The following is a 21,004-nucleotide window of genomic DNA, read 5'->3' on the forward strand; positions in this document are numbered from 1 at the left end:
AGCGTATACCAAACATAGAGTCCAGCATCTTATTGTCCAGTCAAGTTCAATGGCTTCTTAGGTATACCCTCTCTGGTCTGAAGACAGAGCCAGCAGAGTATCATCCCAGTCAATTGAAAGCTCCAACATTTTCAATTAACGTAGCAAACGTGTCTGCCTACTGTTGTGAGGTGTTATCACCCAGCTGCACACCCTCATAAGAGTAAGCTGATGTGCTGGTACCACAGCATAATCAGCTCATAGAAAGGCAGGAGACTGATGTGGAGGGGGAACATTGTGAAGAGGAGGGCAGTGTGCTGTGGAGCCAGGCAGAAAGGATGAACTCAGTGTGGGAAGAGATTTATCTGGAAGGTGAGCCGAGGAGAGCAGCCCATGCAGGCACCCAGGAAAAAATTCAAGGTAGAAGAGCTTATGAAGCAGATTCATGGAACTTGTGTGTGTGTGTGTGTGTGTGTGTCTAAGGGAGGAGGAAGTGGGAGTGGAATCAGTGCCTCAGTTGCAGACTGCCTTGCGGGACAGGCTGTATTTCAGCACAAACCTGTCTGAAAGAAAGCCCTGTGAGCTCCTCAGCAAGTGCTTCTCAATAGCAAAGTGAGGCTGGTGTGCAGTGTCACTGGAAAGAAAACTTCAGTGTGAACGTACTCATGTAGGGTGTCTGGATGAGGAATTGGAGGATCAGTCCCATGAACATGGATCCTTAGGGGGAGAGGGTACCTGTTGTACAACAGGATGGACCTGAGCAGGATTTTCGTGAAAGAAAGCTCATTTAACATGCTCAGGGACTTTGTCCTCCTTTTGAAATTCTCTTTGGGGTGGGCTGTCATGGGGCCATATCAGATCAGGCAGTTCAGTGCGACAAAGAGAGGAGAAACAAATGTATCCAGCAGTCATCCTGCCCTACACAGATGATTTTATAGCTTTCCCTGTCAGAAAATGCATATTCTGATCTCGTCAAGTGAGCCATTGAGGAAACTAAATCAAATGTATGACTCAATGTGTATATCTTTTCTGGAATGTTCCACAGTCTACAGAAATCAACATGAACAGAGAGGGGGCTGCAGGGTCCACAATGGGGAGTTTGTGAAAGGCACAGATGCCAAGGCTGCACACTCGGACTTGCAGAATGAAGACTGCAAGTGGAACAGTGAGGATGATCTGTGTTAGGATGCAATTTGGGAATTTTACCTGCAATCCAATACGGAATGCTGCTATTACAATGGGAATGCTCACCTGTGATGCCACCTCAGCAGTAAATAATAAAAGAGTATTTAAAAAAAAAAATTTCAGACAGAAAAGGGCCAAGTGCAGTGGCTTAGTGGCTTAGCTCCTCTCATTGCACATGCCAGGATCTCATATGGGCATCGATTCTAATTCCTGCAGCCCCACTTCTTATCCAGCTCCCACTTATGGCCTGGGAAAGCAGTCAAGGACAGTCCAAAGCCTTTGGACCCTGCACTTACATGGGAGGCCGGGAAGAAGCTCCTGATTCCTGGCTTCAGATCGCCTCAGCTCTGGGAGTGAGTCAATGGATAGAAGATCTTTGTCTCTCCTCCTCTCTGTATATCTGACTTTGCTGTAAAAATAAAATGAATTAAAATAAAACAAGGACAAAAAAAGACAACAATAACAACAACAGTAAAACATTTTAGACAGAATAACGTTATGATCCAGCACTTTCATCCCTTGGTATACAGCCAAACCAGTAAAAGCACACAGTTGGGCAGTTTTACAGAGTAGTATTTTTTAAAATAATTACCAGTATCTCTAATAGGTGGAAGAAAAAGCCAATTGATGAATGACTACACAATATAACTGTGTACATTGGAATATGGTTAGCTTGAAATGATGTATCATTCTGCCTCAAGCAAATTTGGATGAACCTGGCACAACAGATGCAACTGCCACCTGTGATGTCATAATCTATATCAGTACTTTCAATTCCTGGCTACTGCTTTGCTGATCCATCTTATGATTGTGTGAATGCACAGGAAATGGTCCATGTATCTGGGCTCCAGTCATAATTGCGGGAGAACATGATAGAGGTTGTAGTTTCTGGTTTCAGCCTGGTCTGGATATGGCTGTTGTAGACAACTGAGGTTCAAACGTCAAAATGGTGGAAACTTCTATCATCTTTATGGCAACAATAATAATCAAGATGACAGCACAGCATTTTATTACCTGCAATCAACACTAGTGACTTTAACACCTCTCTGTCATTTTCAATACAGCCTATCTTTAGATTATAACTAAATCAAGGTATTTTGGGGATCCTGAATATCTCAGTTTAGAAAAATAAAATGGAAACATGGGAAATTATTTCCTAATAGGTACAGGATTTCAGTTTGGAATGAAGACAAATTCTAGAATGGATGCTGTGGTTGTGGCCATGCAGCATTAAGGCAAATATGCGAGGGGCCACTGAGGTGTAGATTTAAATGATTAAAAGGGCAAATTTTCTCAGTGCAAAAAGTAATAGAGATATGTTACTCTTTCAAGATTGAACTTTCTGATTGAAGACACATTGAAAAATTATAGAACAGAACTCTTTATTGATATTCTGTTTTTATCAGATATATTTTGGTGTAAAGGTTTGTGAAAATTGTATATATTTTTAGAGAAAAGAGTGAATTAATTTGTCTCGTTTGCCCATTATTTTCAAAGAATCTAATTAAAACAGCACAAATATAAGAGAAAATCCATGTGATAGCAACAGCAGAATGGGAGCAAGGGAAGAATCTCTCTCTCTCTCTCTCTTTCTCTCTCTCTCTTGGTTCCTGAGACATCCATACCAGCTTATATTACCTGGCACCAGACTTCTAGAAACCAAGTCGATTTCCGTAAAGCTTAATGATTTTAACATTTGAAGCATGCAGGGAAAGGCAGTCCCTAGAGATATTAAGTTCCTGGAGGGGTTAGTACAGAACATTATCCTGCACACCTCAGTGAGCACAGCGGCCTTTAGCAGTGTGAACAGCCCCACCACTCAGGATAAAGGCACTAAGACTGGCAAAACCAAATTCTGAAAACATTTTAACATTTGACATTGTGATAATATGTGTCATGGTGTACCCTATGTAGAAGGAGAAAATGAAATCTGCCCAATGGAAGAACAGGAAACAGTTCATGAGAATGACAGTACTCCGAGTAGCTCCAATCTCTGGGCTGGAATATTTGGCAAACCTGGACCTCCGGAAGTAGAGAACACACTTGTGATGTTTGTACAGGTGGAGAGCCATGTACCCACTGCTCCAGCCCATGAGACTGAAAGGTGAGGTCCTGAAGAGCCATGAAGCAGAGGAAAAGCCACCCAACCATTTGTGTAGCTGGCAGCCTGTAGCAATTCCCAACATGCATTCAAACTGTAGACCTGTTCAAGCTGTTGACTGCTGTGATATAATGGAGTAAGTTAGAGCTTATGAGAAAGCTGAAGACCCAGAAGGTAAGGAGGTGGGGAAGCACCTGCCATGCAGTGCGCGGGTTGAACTTTTTCCACCAGGTGTTCCTGGGACTGGTGGTGATGGCCTGGACTACACTGAGGAGGCAGGTGGTGCAGATGGAGAGACTTCGTGCCACCCTGTTCAAGCAAAATACTGTTTGGCAAAAAAATTCACTTAAGAGGAAGTTATTAAAATAAGTGAGCGTGATCGTATCTCTGACATCTGTGGTGCAAATAATCATGATGTTTGAAATAGCCAATTGAATGAGGGTAAGATTTATGGATTTTTTCTCATGACCCTTGACCAAAATATGTACATATCTCACAATTATAAGGAAGTTCCCCACAATTCCTGGCCCAGTGAGAGAAAGGAAGATTATTCTCTGGATGAGGTCACTACAAGTCATCTTCATAAACACAAACAGAGAAACCTGAGGAAAGCAAAGACATTAAGATGACCAATTTCAGATCTCTACGTATGCTCTGTGTGAGTGGAAGAAACTGTTTAGATGTAAATGTATGTCATAATACGCTCCTCTTCCACAGCGTATCTATCATTTATGTTTTTTAAATCTATTTTCATGGCATATTTACAAAGAGGAGCAATAAAGAGGGGCTACTCTCTGCTTGATTACTCCCCAAACGATGATCATGTCCAAAGTGAGCTAGTCTGAATCCAGGAGATTCTTTCCAGTGTCCCACACAGGGTCAAGCATCCAAGGACTAGAGCCATCCTGCACTGCTTTCCCAGTCCATAAGCAGGGAGCTGGAACAGGCACAGAAAAATCAGCACCAGGACTATTTCCTAAATGGAATGCAGGCAGCATAGGTAGAGGATTTAGCTGCTGAACCATCACGTTGGCCCCAATATCTCATCTCCTACTTGGTGTTTTTGTCTTTCATCTGCTGAAACAGACATGGTGAGAATTGTTATTTAAACATAAACTCTGTGTTAGTGCATCTTCTGTCCTTTCACAAAAGCCTTCTATGCATAGCTCATGTCCAAATTTACCTGAGGATTTTCTCCATAAGGCTCCTGAGCAGTGAGAACACCCTTTCACCAACTCTAAGCCAGGATCCTGAACCCCTTCCTTGTTGATGCTGGCACCCAGCAGACTCACCCAGCTGGACTGTGCTGGTGCCACACACACATACTCATTACCAGCTGTGTAATGATTAGTGGAAAATTAACCAGGCATAGAAAGACAAATGCCACGTGTTCTCACCTATATGTGGGAGCCAAAACGTCATTGTAAACATATAATGAGTACACAAGTGGTTTCCAGAGGTTGTAATAAAGTGCCGGAGACCAGCTCCAGCTGAGTTTGGAGTTTGGGAAGGGTGTGTGAAGTTGCAGATAAAGAAAGACACAGACACTGTCAGTTGGTGCCCTCTAGCAACAGCTCAAGAAGCTGTGCTTTTTTATTTACTCAGACACCTCACAAGCTTCTACACAAAGAACTAACTGTTCTATTTTTACTTCAAGACTAAGAGGGCATGTACAGGCATTTGGTCATTCCCTCTGTGCTTCAGGGCTAAGCAGGTGCCCCTAAAGGTAATTCTGTAAAATACTGTATTCTTATTCTTCAGAGCAAGCCATTATTCATTTGTCAGTAGAAGTCATGGAGTGACTGGCAGGACTCCAAGGCCAAGGCGTATGTGATTACCTGCTAATCAGAAACACATTCCTGCCACATTTCAATTTCTATAATTTACCAATCATTTAATGGGAAAAATATGTCACAAGGAAAAAACATAAAAATCCAAGACAAAAGTTTCAAATGTTAAATTCCACCTACAACTATAAACTCTACAACCCTATAACAAATAAAATAATAATTAAAAGCCTATTTCTTTAATAAAAGCATCCTTAATTCCTCTAGCTAAAAATTACAAAAGCAGCTAAAACAGTTGAATTTTCTATGCTCCAAAAAAATTGCAGAGACAGGCTAGCCTTTGAGATCACAGTAACTATATTTATTGCCATTGCAGTTTCAGCTCTCACTCCCATCATCTGCATTAATATTTAGGATATTTTCAAGCCCTTTCCCAGAAGGAGTGCTACATGTCTGGGCCAGATTCTGAGGCAATGGTTAAGTACCCAATAAGGCGTCCAAAAATGGCATGGGCTTAATTGTGCTCCTGTGCATAAATTGTCAAAGGCCCACTCACCAAGACATTATCAGCAACATTGACTCTCAAGCTCATATCAGTTACAGAAGCCACCTCACAGGGGCAAATAACAATGCCTCAATAGATTACAGAATTCTTGGTGGGGTGGTTGAGTGTCCATGCAAAAAGGGGGTGAGACTGCATCAAGGTGGTCAGAGAGAAATCTGCTGGGCCCTACCAAACATCTGGAAGCTCCCCTGGGACCTGCCAAACAGCTGGAAGCTCCCCTGGGACCTGCCACACCTTTGTGTCATCCACACCTACTGCACGAACCCCAGCATGAAAGTGAATGGGAAAGTTAAGGATTGAATGCTGCAACTGAATAGGAGGAAATGCTTTTTAAAAAAAAAAAAAAGATTAATTTTATTTTATTTTGGAAGTCAGATACACATAGAGAGGAGAGAAAGAGAGTAAGATCTTCCGCCTGATGATTCACTTCCCAGGCAGCTGCAATGGCAGAAGCTGTGCAGATCCTAAGCCAGGAGCCAGAAACCTCTTCCAGGTCTCCCACATGGGCGCAGGGTCCCAAGGCTTTTGGCCATTCTCTACTGTTTTCCCAGACCACAAGTAGGGAACTGGATGGGAAGCAGGGCCACCGGGATTAGAATCAGTGCCCATATGGGATCCCGGTGCATGCAAGGTGAGGACTTAAGCCACTAGGCTACTGTGATGGGCCTGAAGTTGAACATTTAACACTTTATAGCCTAACAAGATATGCATGATAAACAATGATGGATGTATATTTCAGAATAGTCGGTAGAGAGGATTTTAAAGGTTCCCAGTACAGAGAAATGAAGAAATGATGAACACTGAGATGTTGGAATACAGCAAATATCATGCTCTGATTATTTCACTAATATTCAGAACTGAAATACCATCTTGCATTCTATCAATTTATACAATTACTTTCTGTCAAAAAAATAAAAGCTGCACTTAAAGAGTAATGGTGTATATGAGTGGTAGAATCTCAGGAGAACTGCACTTGACCGGGGTATAACTCACCTTCTCCAAGTTCATTGCCAGTTGCCAACCCAGAGGATGCAAAGCAAAGGCCCTGCCTGAGGGTGGAGATACAGAGCTGAGGTTTGTGCTCCTGTGTCTCTTTGGGGGATCAGAGAGAAAGTTTCTGTTTTGCTTTGTTTTCTTATGTGCCTTTCCCACCTCTCTGCCCCTTCATAGAACACTGCTGTGTATGATTCTAGAAATACTACCTTACCTGTCTGGGACCCTTCCTTGTCATCTGTAAACCAGAGGGTGCTTTGTAACATCCATGTTCACTGTGAGAATTACATGAACAGATGTATGTAATGCACATGCCAGCAACTGGTAAGCAGAAAAACAGAATTTCTAAGCACTTCTCTGTGTTATCAGGCATCCTCATATCAGTATTCACATTTCATCAATTCTCTAGTCTTAGGTACTGTTTTACATTGCAGCCTAAGAAAGCCAAAAATTAGAAAAACTAAGATCATAACACAAAAGTGAATAATGTCTCACCACAAATCATTGAGGGACACCAGAAAGAGACATGGTGAAGTGAAAGCAAAACTCCCCATGCTGGGAGGGAAAGTGCACAAAGCCGGAGTCTGCGAGAGGAAGAGCTCTCACCCAGGCTGAAAGCCCACTGCTGCCAGATGTCCCCAGCTTCCCTCCGACCTGAGAAATGGAGTGGTGTTGGGTTCAGGACATTGGTGGCTATGCTGAACACTGTCTCCTTCCAGAAGCAGACATCCAGGTGCTGCTGGACTTATTGGGAAGGGATGGCACCCTCTCCTTGGGTGCTCACAGCTTGCTTTTCCACAGGGACAGTGGTGTTGAGACTCTCCCTCTGTGCACCTGGCCCTGATCAGCTCTGTGTGGGGCAGCCTCGTTTCCTGACCCAAAAGCAGCCCCCCTACACTTAGCACTTACTCAACTTACTCACTTGAGTAGTCCGAAGAGACTGGCAGGACTTGCGCAGACTAGCCAAGCCAGGTCTGTTTATCCTTGCCTGAGTCCCCGTTCTCGGGGACACTTTAAGTGCTGTCAGTATGTCAGTGTGACAAGGATGCTCCAAATGCATGCTGTGGATCCCTAAGGCCAGCTGTGCCCTCTCCCCACTGTGATCTTCAGAAACATCCTGATCATAATTACACTGAACTTGCACTAATTAGCAGAAGACAGCACAGTGATGAGCGTCTCAGAGGGGTCCAGGTGCCTCGGACTTGATTATGACCTCATCCCACCCCTTCCTGTCACCACCAAAGTTTATGAGCCAATTAAAAAAAGCATCTGAGAGTCAGAAGCAGTCACTTCTTCAAGTTTACTTTGAGTCTTGTAATTAGTTAATCAAAACTGCATCAGAGAGGTTTTTTTTGTTCATTAATTGCACAGCCTACATCAAATTTCATAATCTCTTGACATTTCAGCTGATATGGCTTAACCTTATCCAAGTCAACTATGCATAGAAAATCTTCCAGATGGCGCAGAAAAATTGAATTGCAGTTCTCACAGAGTGGAGATTTTGTATATATTTGAGCTGTCTATTGTTTTTTTGTTGTTACTGCTTCCTTAAAACAGCGTTGTCTAACATGCTTACTAAAAACCATTTTCAAATATCCTTTCTGAATATTTCTGAAGTACTCTATATTGACCACACAAGGCTGCATGGTCCTAGAATCAGAGGCTGCTTGGAATGTCGTGTCCAGGAGAGGTGTGTTCCTGTCTGCTAATGCTGTTTCATGACCTAAGTGATGGTTGCTGTATGAAAATAGCTGAATGAGTCATTCCCATGTGACTTCTGCACTTCTTTCTGTGTGCATTTCCTTTAAATGTCCATTGACAGAAAGTCATAACGCCACTGGTTCTGAATATTTGAATTCCAAATTTGCAGTGCAGACATCACTGAGTAGGGCATGACCTCACTATCACGATGACCTGTTACTTCTGGTGCCCTAAAGCCTTTTCAGAAATGGCGTGTTTCTCCTCTGGGTGGGAGACAACAAGGAAAAGGCAGCAACCGGTTTCACACTGTGTTCCCCTGCAGTGCCAACCACTCTCATCACCTTTCATGCCCTCCTCCCCTAGTGGTCAGCCCTGATGCTACTTCAAAGATATGTGCTATGCTGTTGGGGTACAGCTGTAATGCTGTCTTCAGATGACAATGTTCCAGCCACAGGAGCAATTATGCTTCTGTCACCTGTGAAAGGTAACCAGGGAAGGTGGGTGGAGGGTCCAGTGCAGCTGGCCTGATGGACAACTCAAGGTTTCCTTACCCAATTCTAAGCTACTCAGCCCTGTGTCCTCTGCCACATCCTAGGTATCACTAACCACTCTGCTTACCCAGGCCTATCTGGGGGTAGGAAGAGATGAATTTTCTCACATACCTCCCTCCTGCACACTTGGAGTGCTTTTATGTGACAAGTGAGCTCCCCCAGCTCCACTGTGTGAATGTGCTACAACCATGCTGGCTCTGGTTGTCAGCTTTTGTCCAGGCACAGAGGAGATGTAGGCATCAGGAGTTCTTTAGCAAAGACACTGGATTTCTGATGTTTCTTTATCATGTGTGTGAGAAGGTGAACACAACAAATGTGACTTACATGATCAGTATTTTGATTAAAAATGTGTAAATATCCTATTTCTAAACAACATCAATACCAATTGACTAGGCACTTCCATACCTATAAAACACTACTGACAAGATTTGCAGGTATCTTGGGAAGGTTAATCATACACTGTGTATTCATAGCATATGACTTAGCACATAGTTAAGTACTCTGTAACACTTCTTTCCTTTAATTACATGAGGATGCTTGAAAAGTATTCTAAGTGCAACCTATCCCAGTCTTCACTGGGAGGAGAAAACAACCTCAGAACGTCTAAATTGGGGATGCTTGGGAAGTTCAGAGAAACAAAATTATATTCAGAGATACATGGCATGGGGAAAAATTCTCATATCATTACAGTGTACTCTCATACTTCAATTTAAAAAGCTTAAATCATCCCATATACTTTTAAAACTCAATAGAAAAATTTTAATATTTTCTGTATATACCCATATACCTTATCTAAACTGCATTCTAATTTTCCTTTGGCTGCTTTAAATGCGGTTGTCTCAATTTTCAGAAGTTTGATTGATTTGTCTGGAAATGGGTTTCATTAGACTTCTACTTAAGTTTGCTGCATTTCTTTAACATGATCCATGATTTTTCCTGTATCTTTCTAGATTAAATAATCCTGGATTTAAACTGGATATTTTAGTACTAAGTGATGACACTATGCCTCCTGTCAGTCTTCTGAGTAATAGTACTTTGTTGGTTTTTATGGCCTTTGAATGCTTGAATTCAGGTTTCAAGACCAGGTTCGAAGTTGTTGCAAAGCCAACTCCAAGGTGAAAGAGTATAATTCTTTGTGTTTCTGTTGACCGTCTTGATTGTTGTGCATGCATGGGGCTCTCGTTTTATCTCCTGTCAAAAAATACAGAATTTCCCCTGCTTCTGCCTAGTTTTAAACCAGGGACAACTGGTTTGAAACTGTGTGGAGCTGGAGTCTGATGAGCACTATGGGACACTATAGAAGAGAAACCACATATCCCACACCTCCGCCCCTTCCTCTGAGTTTTCTTCTTGTTAAGGCTGACTTGTGTACCAATTGCATAGTCACGCTGCATTACCGGACAACCCAAAATGAACAATCCTGTATGCGAGTGTTATGAAGTTTGAGACAAAATAAGACCAGAGCAAGCAATGAACACACAAAATCATTGAGGGACCCAGATTAAGAGTGAATGAATGACTTCCATATAGGGATTTCTTTGTGAAGAAAATATCTGTTCACTTATACTGAGGTAAGCCTTGTGTGTGTGTGTGTGTGTGTGTGTGTGTGTGTGTGTATGCCTGCATGTGTGTGACGGTGCTCATATTACGCCCACATCTTCATCTGCATTGTGTATGCTGGTGCATGAGTACATATGTTTGATGCAGGTATCAGCTTATGTATGTTCAATTAGAACAAATAATCATGGAAGAAGAGTGGAGATCCACTCTTAAAGCAGTTACATGGCTTTATCAAGCTAACCAATCATTGAAGTACAATACTGTATCTCAGTACTACATTCACAATAATATCTAGATAGGACAATACAAAAGTGACAGCAGCAACAACAAACTGCAAGGGAATTAATGCAGTGCAGAAAATGGACATAAAAGATTTATTACATAAGTTTTTACCTGGCAATAGACAGAATTCTTATTAAGCACACACAGAAGATTAATTAAGACAGATTACATTAGATCAGAAACAAGCATTAAAACTTCAAGGGGATAGACATCATACCAGCTACCATTTCCTAGCACAACAGAATGAAATTGGGAATCAATAGAATGAAGAAAAGTGGGAATATTCACAAATCCTGAAAGCAAGTAACAATCTTGAACAGCCTTTGCATGAAAAAAAAATAGTAATTAAAAAAAAATACTTGCTTAAAAACTACTGGGGGCTGGTTTAGTGGCATTGCAGTCTCATCTTCAAGCTGTGGTGGCAGCATTGCACATGGCCATTGCTTCTATTCCTATCTTCTGGTCTTTTGGTCTAGGGAAGCAGTGGGAGATGCCCCAAGTGCTTTATTTACTGAATTCTGATGAGGGCCTAGGAGGAAGCTCCAGGCTCTGGGCTTTGGACTAGCTCAGCTCTGACTACTGCAGTGTTTGTAGAGTAAGCCAGCAGATGGAAGAGTCTCATTCTCTCTCTCCAACACTCACACTTAAAATAAAATAAATAAATAAACAAAACAAACAACCGTCTCATCGTGATGTTACAATCAATGTTTGAAACCATTTCATTATCACAATAAACATCATGATGTCACAATTTATTGGTCTGTTGTGAACCAAATGATTCTGATACTATAAAACTAGCATCATGATTTCATATGTAATTTTGATGTTTATAGTAACCATTGAATCATAATCAAATTAGATGGCACAAATCACCAGTGAACAATTTTTTTCATGTTTTGCAATTTCCATGAAAAGCCCTTCTATGTGTGGGTTTTTAATTGTTTTGCACCAAAATCATTTTTTCATTCTTTGTTCACAAACGTTTGGAGCAGGTTTTTGGATTCTTTTGTTTATTTGCTCTCCAAAAAGGAGATATGAATATATATACAGTACATATTCACTTATATATATACATATAATATTATCTCACTTGTTTGTTTTTGGAAAAGGCATGTGACTAAAAGTCCATTAGAATCCACTGTAAGAGTGTTGCTAATGCTATGTGTAAAGTGAATACTAGTGTGCGTATTTGGTGCAAATCAGCAAAGAAGCCACTTGGAATGCTTGCATCCCATAGCAGTTTGCCAGGGGTGGAGTTCCAGCTCCACTATTGAGTATAGCTCCCTAGTAAGCAGGTCAGCAACAGAAATGACTCAAATGACCAGATTCCTTCAAACTTTGGGAGACCCCGATTATAATCTTGGCTTTCACCTTGTATATCGTATTGCCCTGGTTGTATCAGGTATTTAGGAAATGAAATAACAAATGGGAAAAATTGTTTCTCTGTCTCTCTTTTGGATAAAGTAATTTAATGATTTTCAAAAATCTGAATGACGGTTTAGTGGACTAACTGGATTTGTGTTGAATATCTGCCTCTTAACCTTTTAAAGTCATCCATGACATCCAATGACACGTATTTTAATGCTCTCAGTATTTAATTATATTTGTTGTGCTAATGTGAGAAATTTATATAGTTAAAATGTCTTGACTTTACTGACACATTGTCATATATTAAAACCCTTTTGTTTGCTGAACACAGTTCCTGACATGAGCTATATGAGAGTTCATGTTATTGTAGAATTTAAAATTTGTGGATTCACAGTTACTGATTTTGAGCACATCAAAGTCTACTAAAAAGCGAGTAGTTCTAGAAGCATAATTATGTCGTCCTGGTTTGAGTCGAGGACACATATGTAAATCTCAACATCAATAATTACACGTATGCTCTAAATTTCAACTGAGATTTTATCAGATAATCACCTGATAAGTTTCAAAACCAACATTATTCTTAGTAAAACTATTTCACAGTATTCTGTTGAGTTCTATTTGAATGTGCACATTATTTCGCTTAAAAACTACAGTATTGGGGGGCTCTGCTGTAGCTCAACAGGTTAATACTGCATCTTGTCACACTGGTATTCCATATAGGCAGTGGTTTGTGTCCCAGAAGCTTCACTTCCAATCCAATTCTTTGTTTATGACCTGGAAAGGCACAGGAGGCTGGTTCAAGTCCTTGGAACTCTGCCCCCAGGTGGGATTCCTAGAAAAAGACTCCTAGCTTTGGAGTTGCTCAGCTTTGTCTGTTGAGGCCATTTGAGAAATGAAGCAGTGGATGGAAGACCTTCTTCCTCTGTGCCTTCTCTCTGTAAATCTGCATGTGAAATATAAAATAAATATAAATATACATACTTTTTAAAAAGTGTTTGATTTAAACAATTTGTGATACAAAATTTTGTCATAATCATTGCTTTTGTTATTCCCCCATCATTTGTTTAAAAGCGTCAGTGACAGCATCGATCTATCTATTATCTATCTATCTATCTATCTATCTATCTATCTATCTATCTATTACTTTGTGACACAGTTCCACAGGCTCTGAGATTTCCTCTCGTACTCCCCAATTTCTCTCCTTCCCCTACTGGTTTCCCTTCCAGTATTACTATGGGTACTCCTCACGAGCATCTTATTACTTTTGCATAACTGGATATTTGTGTGACTAGGACACATAGAGATGACAGGGGCAATGTAAACGCACTTTGGGAAATACATGTCCCTGAAACTACACAGAGTTTGATTCTTTCAGCAGCTTTAATACATACTATGTGCATGACATTAAACAAGCTACTCAGCATAACAATAAAGTCAAATTCATTGTTCTTTAAAGGAAAGCAAGATGATGTAATGTATACCTTACAATAACTGATGAGATTTCTTTCACTTTTACCCTCTTCTCTCTCCAAAATTATATTGTAGTGCAGTCCCACAGCAGATTAAATATTTAGGCATGAAAATGATCATTTGTAGCTACCACGTAATATGTGGAAAGGCTAAGGAATGCTCTTGCATTAAAACATGACAGCATTTGAAAAATGATGGGAAAAAAACAAAAGGTACCTTATATGAATATAGTAAAGAAATTATAAGCAGTTCTTTTTGCCAGTTCATTAGCTAATAATGTCCTATTATTACTCTTATAAATAAAGCAAAGCAAAGCATTAAGTTTCTGCCAATAGCTCCTTTATAGATAGGCATGCAGCAAAAAAATTGCATATAAGATTCAAAACCTAAATCACATTTCCATGAATTCTCCGTCAATAAATGAAATAAAATGTTATACTTTATTCTAAATCACTGTGTGCTTTCTAATTAGAGCACATAAGCTGGAAGAAACAATTGACTCACATAGACTTCTATTCACCAGTACAGTTGGGCTCATTTTAGCTTTTTCCTTGTGAGGATGCACTTCTACAACATATCAGGAGTGAGTAGATGATCACTTTTGAAAAATCCAAAGTGTGCAAGGATAAAACAAAAATTCCACTAAATAATTGAAAAAATTACCAGTGGTAGAAAATTTGGACTCCAACATTAGACAGAACTTTAAGCAAATTTCAGTTCTGTCACAGAGAGTTTGTGTGACTCTGAGCTTTCTTACTTTTTATGCCTTATAAGCCTCATTGTTTTTATGGGCAATCTGGGGATAAGGGCAACATACGTCACAGAGAATTAGTGAAAATTCAATGAGTTAAGATAATCATATAATTCATAGTGCCTGACACAAAATAATGACTCATTGAAGATTGTTCAGTCATAATTTCCCTTGAAATTAGCTCTGATGTTACCACAACACAATGTTTATTATTGATGTCTCAATATCACAAGATACAAAGATAGGGACAACGCATTCTCTACCCACTAAAGTATTCACAATCAGCAAAAGCAGCAGTCATACTTTTCAAAGTTGGAAAAGTAGGTAAAGTTTACATTTGAATTATGTATGTTTCTATGGAAGTAAAAATAATATTGGGGTAACTTATAATGAAGAAAGTATCCCAAATCTCAAAGGAGATGAGTTAGGTCTTGAAGATAGATCATGGTTTTTTCACTGATCAGATCAAATACAAAATACAGAATGCATTCTGTTTTTCTCCCCTGCTGTCTCTCTGCCTTACACTCTACATCAATAAATAAGTACACACATGGTGTAAAGAGGAAGGTCATGCCTTGGCAGGAACAGTGAAGCTGCTGGAGAAGTCTGTCCCACATGTCAGAGCGCCTAGGTCTGACTTCTGATTCCACTCTTGGTTCCCGTTATCTGCGCATGCACAGTCCCTGCCAGTCACAGGAGACAGATTCAGCTGCAGGCTCCGGGGTTTGGTGGCTCCCAGGGCTGGTTTCTTCAGGTAATGGGAGAGTGAAACAGAAGCCAAATACTTGTCTTTTGTGGTGTCCTTTCCTTCTCTGACTTTCAGATGAAATAAAACATGATAGAACATTTCAAAAAAATTGAAGGAATAGAATACATAGAGAAATACAATTACTTCATCCATGTTAATATTGAGGGGTAGCAGTGTGAAAAAACAGTTGTATGAAGGTTGTGGTTTATTTGTGAAGATTTTGTACAAACACCGTGTTCAGTATTTGAATTTTATGCAGTCACTGAATAAGGAGATGTAGTAATAAAGTTAGATCAAATTTTAGAAAAACAAATTGATAAAGTGTGCTTTATTTAGCACAAGACCTTTCATAACGAATCTGTGAAGACCATCCCAGAGCAGGAGAAACAGCATTTAATTGGCCAGTGTTAGTGTAGTGTCTAAAGCAATTGCAGGCCACGGATGCCAGTTGGAGTCCTGGCTGCTCCAGTTCTGATCCATCTCCCTGCTAACACGCAAGGGAAAGCAGTGGAGGATGGTCTAAGTTCCCAGACCTCTGCACCCACGTGGAACATCCAGAAAAATCTTCTTGGCTCAGGTTCGGATGGGCTCAGCTCCACCCCTTGTGGCTTTTGGGGAAGTAAACTAGCAGATGAAAGATCAATGGCTGTTTCTGGCTCTCCTTATTCTGAACCTGCAGTTCAAATAATTTTTTAAGGAAATTTCTACAAAGAGCTCCAATGTCTTGCAAAACGAAGGCTGAGTTCTCCTCCAAATTTGGAGCTTATCACACCCATGGCCACATCCTGTGAGATGCAGATAGAACTTCTACCAGCTGGTAACTTCTCATGGAAACTGCAATGACCCAGAGGGATGTGGACCTGAGGAGTAAGGAGATTGACCCTCTCTAGATAAGGTCTTCAGTCACAAGGTCTGAGATGAATCTTTCTCGTTGCCCACATAGTCAGGTCAGCCAAGATCCTTTGGCTTTTTAAAACAATTGCTCAGAAAGCAGAACCCCCAATGGATCCAACAGTCCTGCTCATCAAACGTCCAGCACATACACAGCAACTGTAACCAGCAAGGTCTGAAGTGCGCATGCGTCTCACAGCGTTGCCTGGCGACGCTCATTGTGAATTGAGGTGGGAGAATCTGGCAGAGGACACACCTCGGCTCACCTGCAGGGCTGGCGTTGGGATCCTCAGACTGGGAGAACCACTGCTAGTGTCGTCCAAGAAGGTCCTGCCTCCCATTTAAGAAGGGCAGGGTTTCTTGAATTCAATCTGCTGTGTCGATGGCAAGTGGAATGAAATCACAGGCCGGGACAAGAAGCCTCTCTGAGCAGCCAACCAAGGGGAAGAAGGCAGAGAACAGGCGTTCCCCCGGATCAAGGCAGGTGGTGGACACATTGGGGATCAGAGCAGGTAACACGGGCTGCGAGCCGGACTGGGCACTGGAGGGTAGGAGAAATGGACCCTTCAGGGCTCAGGGCCCACAGGGGCTAGACGGTCCTGTGACCAAGGATGCTGCGCCCCAGCCCTCGTAGGCTGTGCCGCACCGGTTACATTTCAAATTAACAGGAAAAGAGAAATTTTAACAGGAAATTATTTTGAGAGAGAACTAGGTAAGTTTCTGTGCCATAAAACTGAGTCACTGAAGGAGTAAACATTACAACTTTGGGGCAGGAGTTGTGTAGTGAGTAGAGATACTGCCTATGATGCTAGCGCCCCATGTGGGCTCCTGTTCCTGTCCTGACTACTCCACCTCCAGTCCAGCTCCCTGCTAAGGCGGCTGGGAAAAGCAGTTGAAGATGGCTGTAATGACCGCTTCTCCCTGGCTCAGTGCTGGCTCTTGCGGCGTTTGGAGAGTGAATCAGCGTCTCTCTTCCTCTCCTTCTCTCCCTCTCTCTTTCCTCTCTCTCTTCCTCTCTCCTTCTCTCTCTCCCTTTATTCCTCTCCCTCTCTTTAAAACACAAAAAAATGGCAAAAGTCTCAGAATAAAACACACATTTTCAGAAACTCTATGGTGAAAAAACAATGACTAAAGGTGAACTTAAAAACATTTAATTCTGAGAGTTGACTTATTAAAATAAAAATCAAAACCTCGGGGGTGCTGGTAGAATGGCCGTCACCCACATAGGAGTGCGGAGTCTGAGTCCTAGTTGTTGCTCTAACCATAATGAACAATGCCAGCCCCTGGTGTTCTAGTGTTAAGCCATATGTATTCATAATCACTAAACATGTCTTGTTACCCTCCCTTATCTCCTTTTTGGATAAGATTTGGATTAAAAGCTGTTTCACGTGATATGAGTACAGTGATTCATTTGTGGTTTTCATTTGCTTGATATGTCTTTTTCCAGTCCTTCATGTTCATTTTCAGTCTCTGTGTGTCTTTAACTTTTACATGAGTTTCTTGTGGAGAGAATATATTTGTTTCCACTTTAAAAGTCAAGTCAACAACCCTACAGGTTTAACTGGGGATATAATCTATTTGCATTAATGGTTAACTTTGACACATAAGAATACATTCCTAACACTTTCTTGATATGTTATAGATTACATATATCTTTTAGTGAATTTGATACTGTTAGATTTTGCTTCTCATGTACGTTCTCCAAAATACTCAGAATGCTGATGTGGTGGCAAGTTCTGTCTAAGAAATATTTTGTTTCGTTTTCATTCTAGAGGATATCTTCAACTTGTTCGAAATGTTTTTTCCTTCTCTGCTTTTTTTTCTTTTTTGCTTCCAAGATTGTTCCCTGGCCTCTAAGTTTTAACTTGATGAGTCTTTTTTTATTTTTATTTTGAATTTTTAAATTTTGTGATTAAATTCATAGAGTCTGGAATTCCTAGCCCCCAAAATCCTACCTCGACTGATTTTCCCCACGTTGTTACAATAGTATACTCCCTCATAAGGAGTCATGATTCCATCAATCTGTTATTTAAGTGTGCCCTGACATTGCTGGTACAATGTCAGACAGTCCAGCCTCCCATTGTCTACACATTTCCAACAGTTTCATTGGGAGTCCATCTGTGATTTGGAAGCAAGAATGCATATTGCATTGTATCCCCACATCTAAATATGGTAGTCTCTATTACTGCATCATTATGCATTCCTTTACATGAGAAGTCACACAACAAGGTCAACAACCGTTATGAATTAGAACAACAACAGCAACAACAAAATCACGGCACCATGGAGTCGAAAAAATATGCCAGGGAATAACATGGGTGACAAAAGCCTCTTGGGTGAAATCATGGCACCGTGTGATCCATGAGCCAGCGATGAAGTTGACAAGAGAAAAGAAAGTATTTGGAAGAAATGATAAGTCTTTTAAGTCTAAATTATTTTCCGTTATATGTAACTTCACATCTTTTCCCTACAAGTTTTATGATTTTCTACTTTTCATTATTTCCTGAGAATATTTTAAATGTAACAAGCCTTGGAGAATTGTTTTTGCTCTTTAGTGTGATTGGGGTTTTGGAAAATTTCTACACATATATTTGATTATATATGTTTAAAACTTGAGAAGTTTTCCATTATTATTTCAGTCTTTTTCCTTCTCCTTTATGTATCTTTATACTTATTTGTTTAAAGGTTTTGTACATGTCATAGAGTCTTAATCCATTATTTATTAGTCATTATTCTTGGCTGACTGAATCGCTTAAAAATTCTTTTTTCATGTTAGAAATTCTGATGTTTATGTGTGTGTGTGTGTGTGTGTTACATTTTTATTTTTTTATTTGAAAGGCAGGGTTACGAAGAGGTGGGAGAGGTCTTCCATCTATTCTTTTACTCTTCAAATGGCCTCAATGGCTATGCCTGGACAAGCCAGAAGCAAGATGCCAGTGGCTTCTTCCAGGCCTCCCATGTTGGTATACTGGTCTATATGCTTGGGTCACTCTCTGCTGCTTTGTGAGGTACATTAGCAAGGAACTGTACTGGAAGTATAGCAGCAGGGATTCAGGTTGGCACATTTGTAGGATGCAGACACTGCAGAGAGTGGCTCAAGTAGCTATGTTATTGCACTGGCCTCCAAATTAGATTCATTTAGCCCTCTCTTTGACCTTTTTCTGTGCTAGAATCCCCCAGCTGAATTTTCATCACATTGAAGTTTCCCACTCTAAAATGTGTTCATTTTCTGATATTTTTAATCTCTTGATTGTATTAATCAGTCACATCACCTGTTGCTTTCCTCACCTCTCTCTCCCTTGCTCTCTGTATTTTGTTGCATCTTATTTCCTGTAGGAATACTGTTTGACTTCTTTTACAGAAATTACATGAGATTCCTACAGATAAAAGTATGTTTTTGGAGAGATACTGGGTTCTTTTAGAAATGCCATACTACCATATTCTCTTCTTTTTTCCCGTGTTCTTGCACTGCCAGTTGCACATGTGGAATAGTATTTTTTCTTATGCAATAGGTTTTCTGGTTATGAAATGTGACTTGTGTTGATGATTTGGTTTTGGTTATATTTGAGAATAGCATTATAACTACTAAATGATTTCTCCAGTGCTAAACAGTGTCAGCCTCCCTTCCTCTTCTCCAAGTTGATCACTGTTTGGGGTTAGATGACAGTGCTGTACATGAATCAAATGTTAAGCAATTTATTTAAAGCTTGTCCACTAAAACATAAAATAAAATGGACAACATTTGAAAACTAGGTGTAAGTGTTTACTTAGAAAGTTACATTGTGTGTAAAAACTGTCATTGCAGCCCTCACAGTACAATTCCAACAGATATTTTAACGGCACTGTAAAGATAACAACAACCATCAAGTAAAGTTTAACCAAAAGAGACGTGTTACTACATGTACATTTCATTAAGATCATTTATTTAACACAAAATTTAGCTAGGTAATCTGATAAGGTTATGTTGTACAAGATGGGAATGCTAATGAAGATAAATGATGGTTGAAGATAAAATCCTGAATTCATATGAATAATCCAACCAATATTAGCTTACTACTCCAGTGTAATGAAAGTAATTTGTGTAAAATGTGAAATTACTTACATAATATTAAAAAGAATCATGTTCTACAGATTATCATACTCTAGTCCATGTTGGAGAGGTTAGTTGCAAATGAAAAAATATTTCACTTGAAATATGCTTGTGTATTTCAGAACATTATGTGAAATCTTATTTGTATACTTCCAGAAATTATGCTGTTTTGAAGAAAATGTTATATTGAGTAGAAACTTCTAGTGTAGCAGTTGAAAATTCTCAGAATCCACCAGCTTGATTAAAATGCTGAAAGAAGCTGGAAGGGAATCTTGAGGATATCCAAATGAAAATGTAAACCAAATAAATGATCTGGAGAAGGGATTAAACTAAGGGACAAATTTATCATTCATATAAGATTTTTCAGCAATATCATGAATCGATTTTGGATTATGAAGATTGGAGAGGAAAAATGAATTAAAGGAATTAAAATTTACTTACCATCAACATTACAAGCTGACATCTGCCTCACTTGAGAATCAATACGTTATTTTCCACACATCAGTAAACTAACACAATAAAATTCCACATCACTTAAACTTCTCATTGGATGTGGTATTTACATCAATACAATGTATATACAAAATTAATACAAAATAATATGAAACCTTATGATTCAAATGCATATTTGAAAAATAGTAAGTGAATTACTGAAATATGGTGAATTTATTCAATATGAGCATATGCTATTCATGGGAAAATTCAGTTTTTTAATTTTATATGAATAAAATCATTTTTAAAGAGATATTTCATTTTTATTGGAAAGTCAGATTACAGAGAACAACAGAGACCAAGAAGAAGATCCTCTATCCATTGATTCACTCCCTAAGTGGCTATAATGGCAGAAGCTGAGCTAATTTGAAGGCAGAAGCCTGGAGCCTCCTCTGGAGTTCCCACATGGGTACAGGGTCTCAAGGCTTTTGGCCATCATGACTTGCTTTCCCAGGCCCAAAGCAGCAAAATTGATGGGAATTGGGCCGTT

At 40.0% G+C, this 21,004-nt stretch overlaps 1 pseudogene; it reads right to left on the reverse strand.

Moving 5' to 3' along the window:
- Positions 1 to 2,939: 2,939 nt before the first annotated feature.
- On the reverse strand, positions 2,940 to 3,843 carry LOC101535010 (putative vomeronasal receptor-like protein 4; annotated as a pseudogene).
- Positions 3,844 to 21,004: the final 17,161 nt, after the last annotated feature.

This window comes from Ochotona princeps, chromosome 11 (genome assembly GCF_030435755.1).
Source record: "Ochotona princeps isolate mOchPri1 chromosome 11, mOchPri1.hap1, whole genome shotgun sequence".
In the NCBI taxonomy this organism is placed as follows: domain Eukaryota; kingdom Metazoa; phylum Chordata; class Mammalia; order Lagomorpha; family Ochotonidae; genus Ochotona; species Ochotona princeps.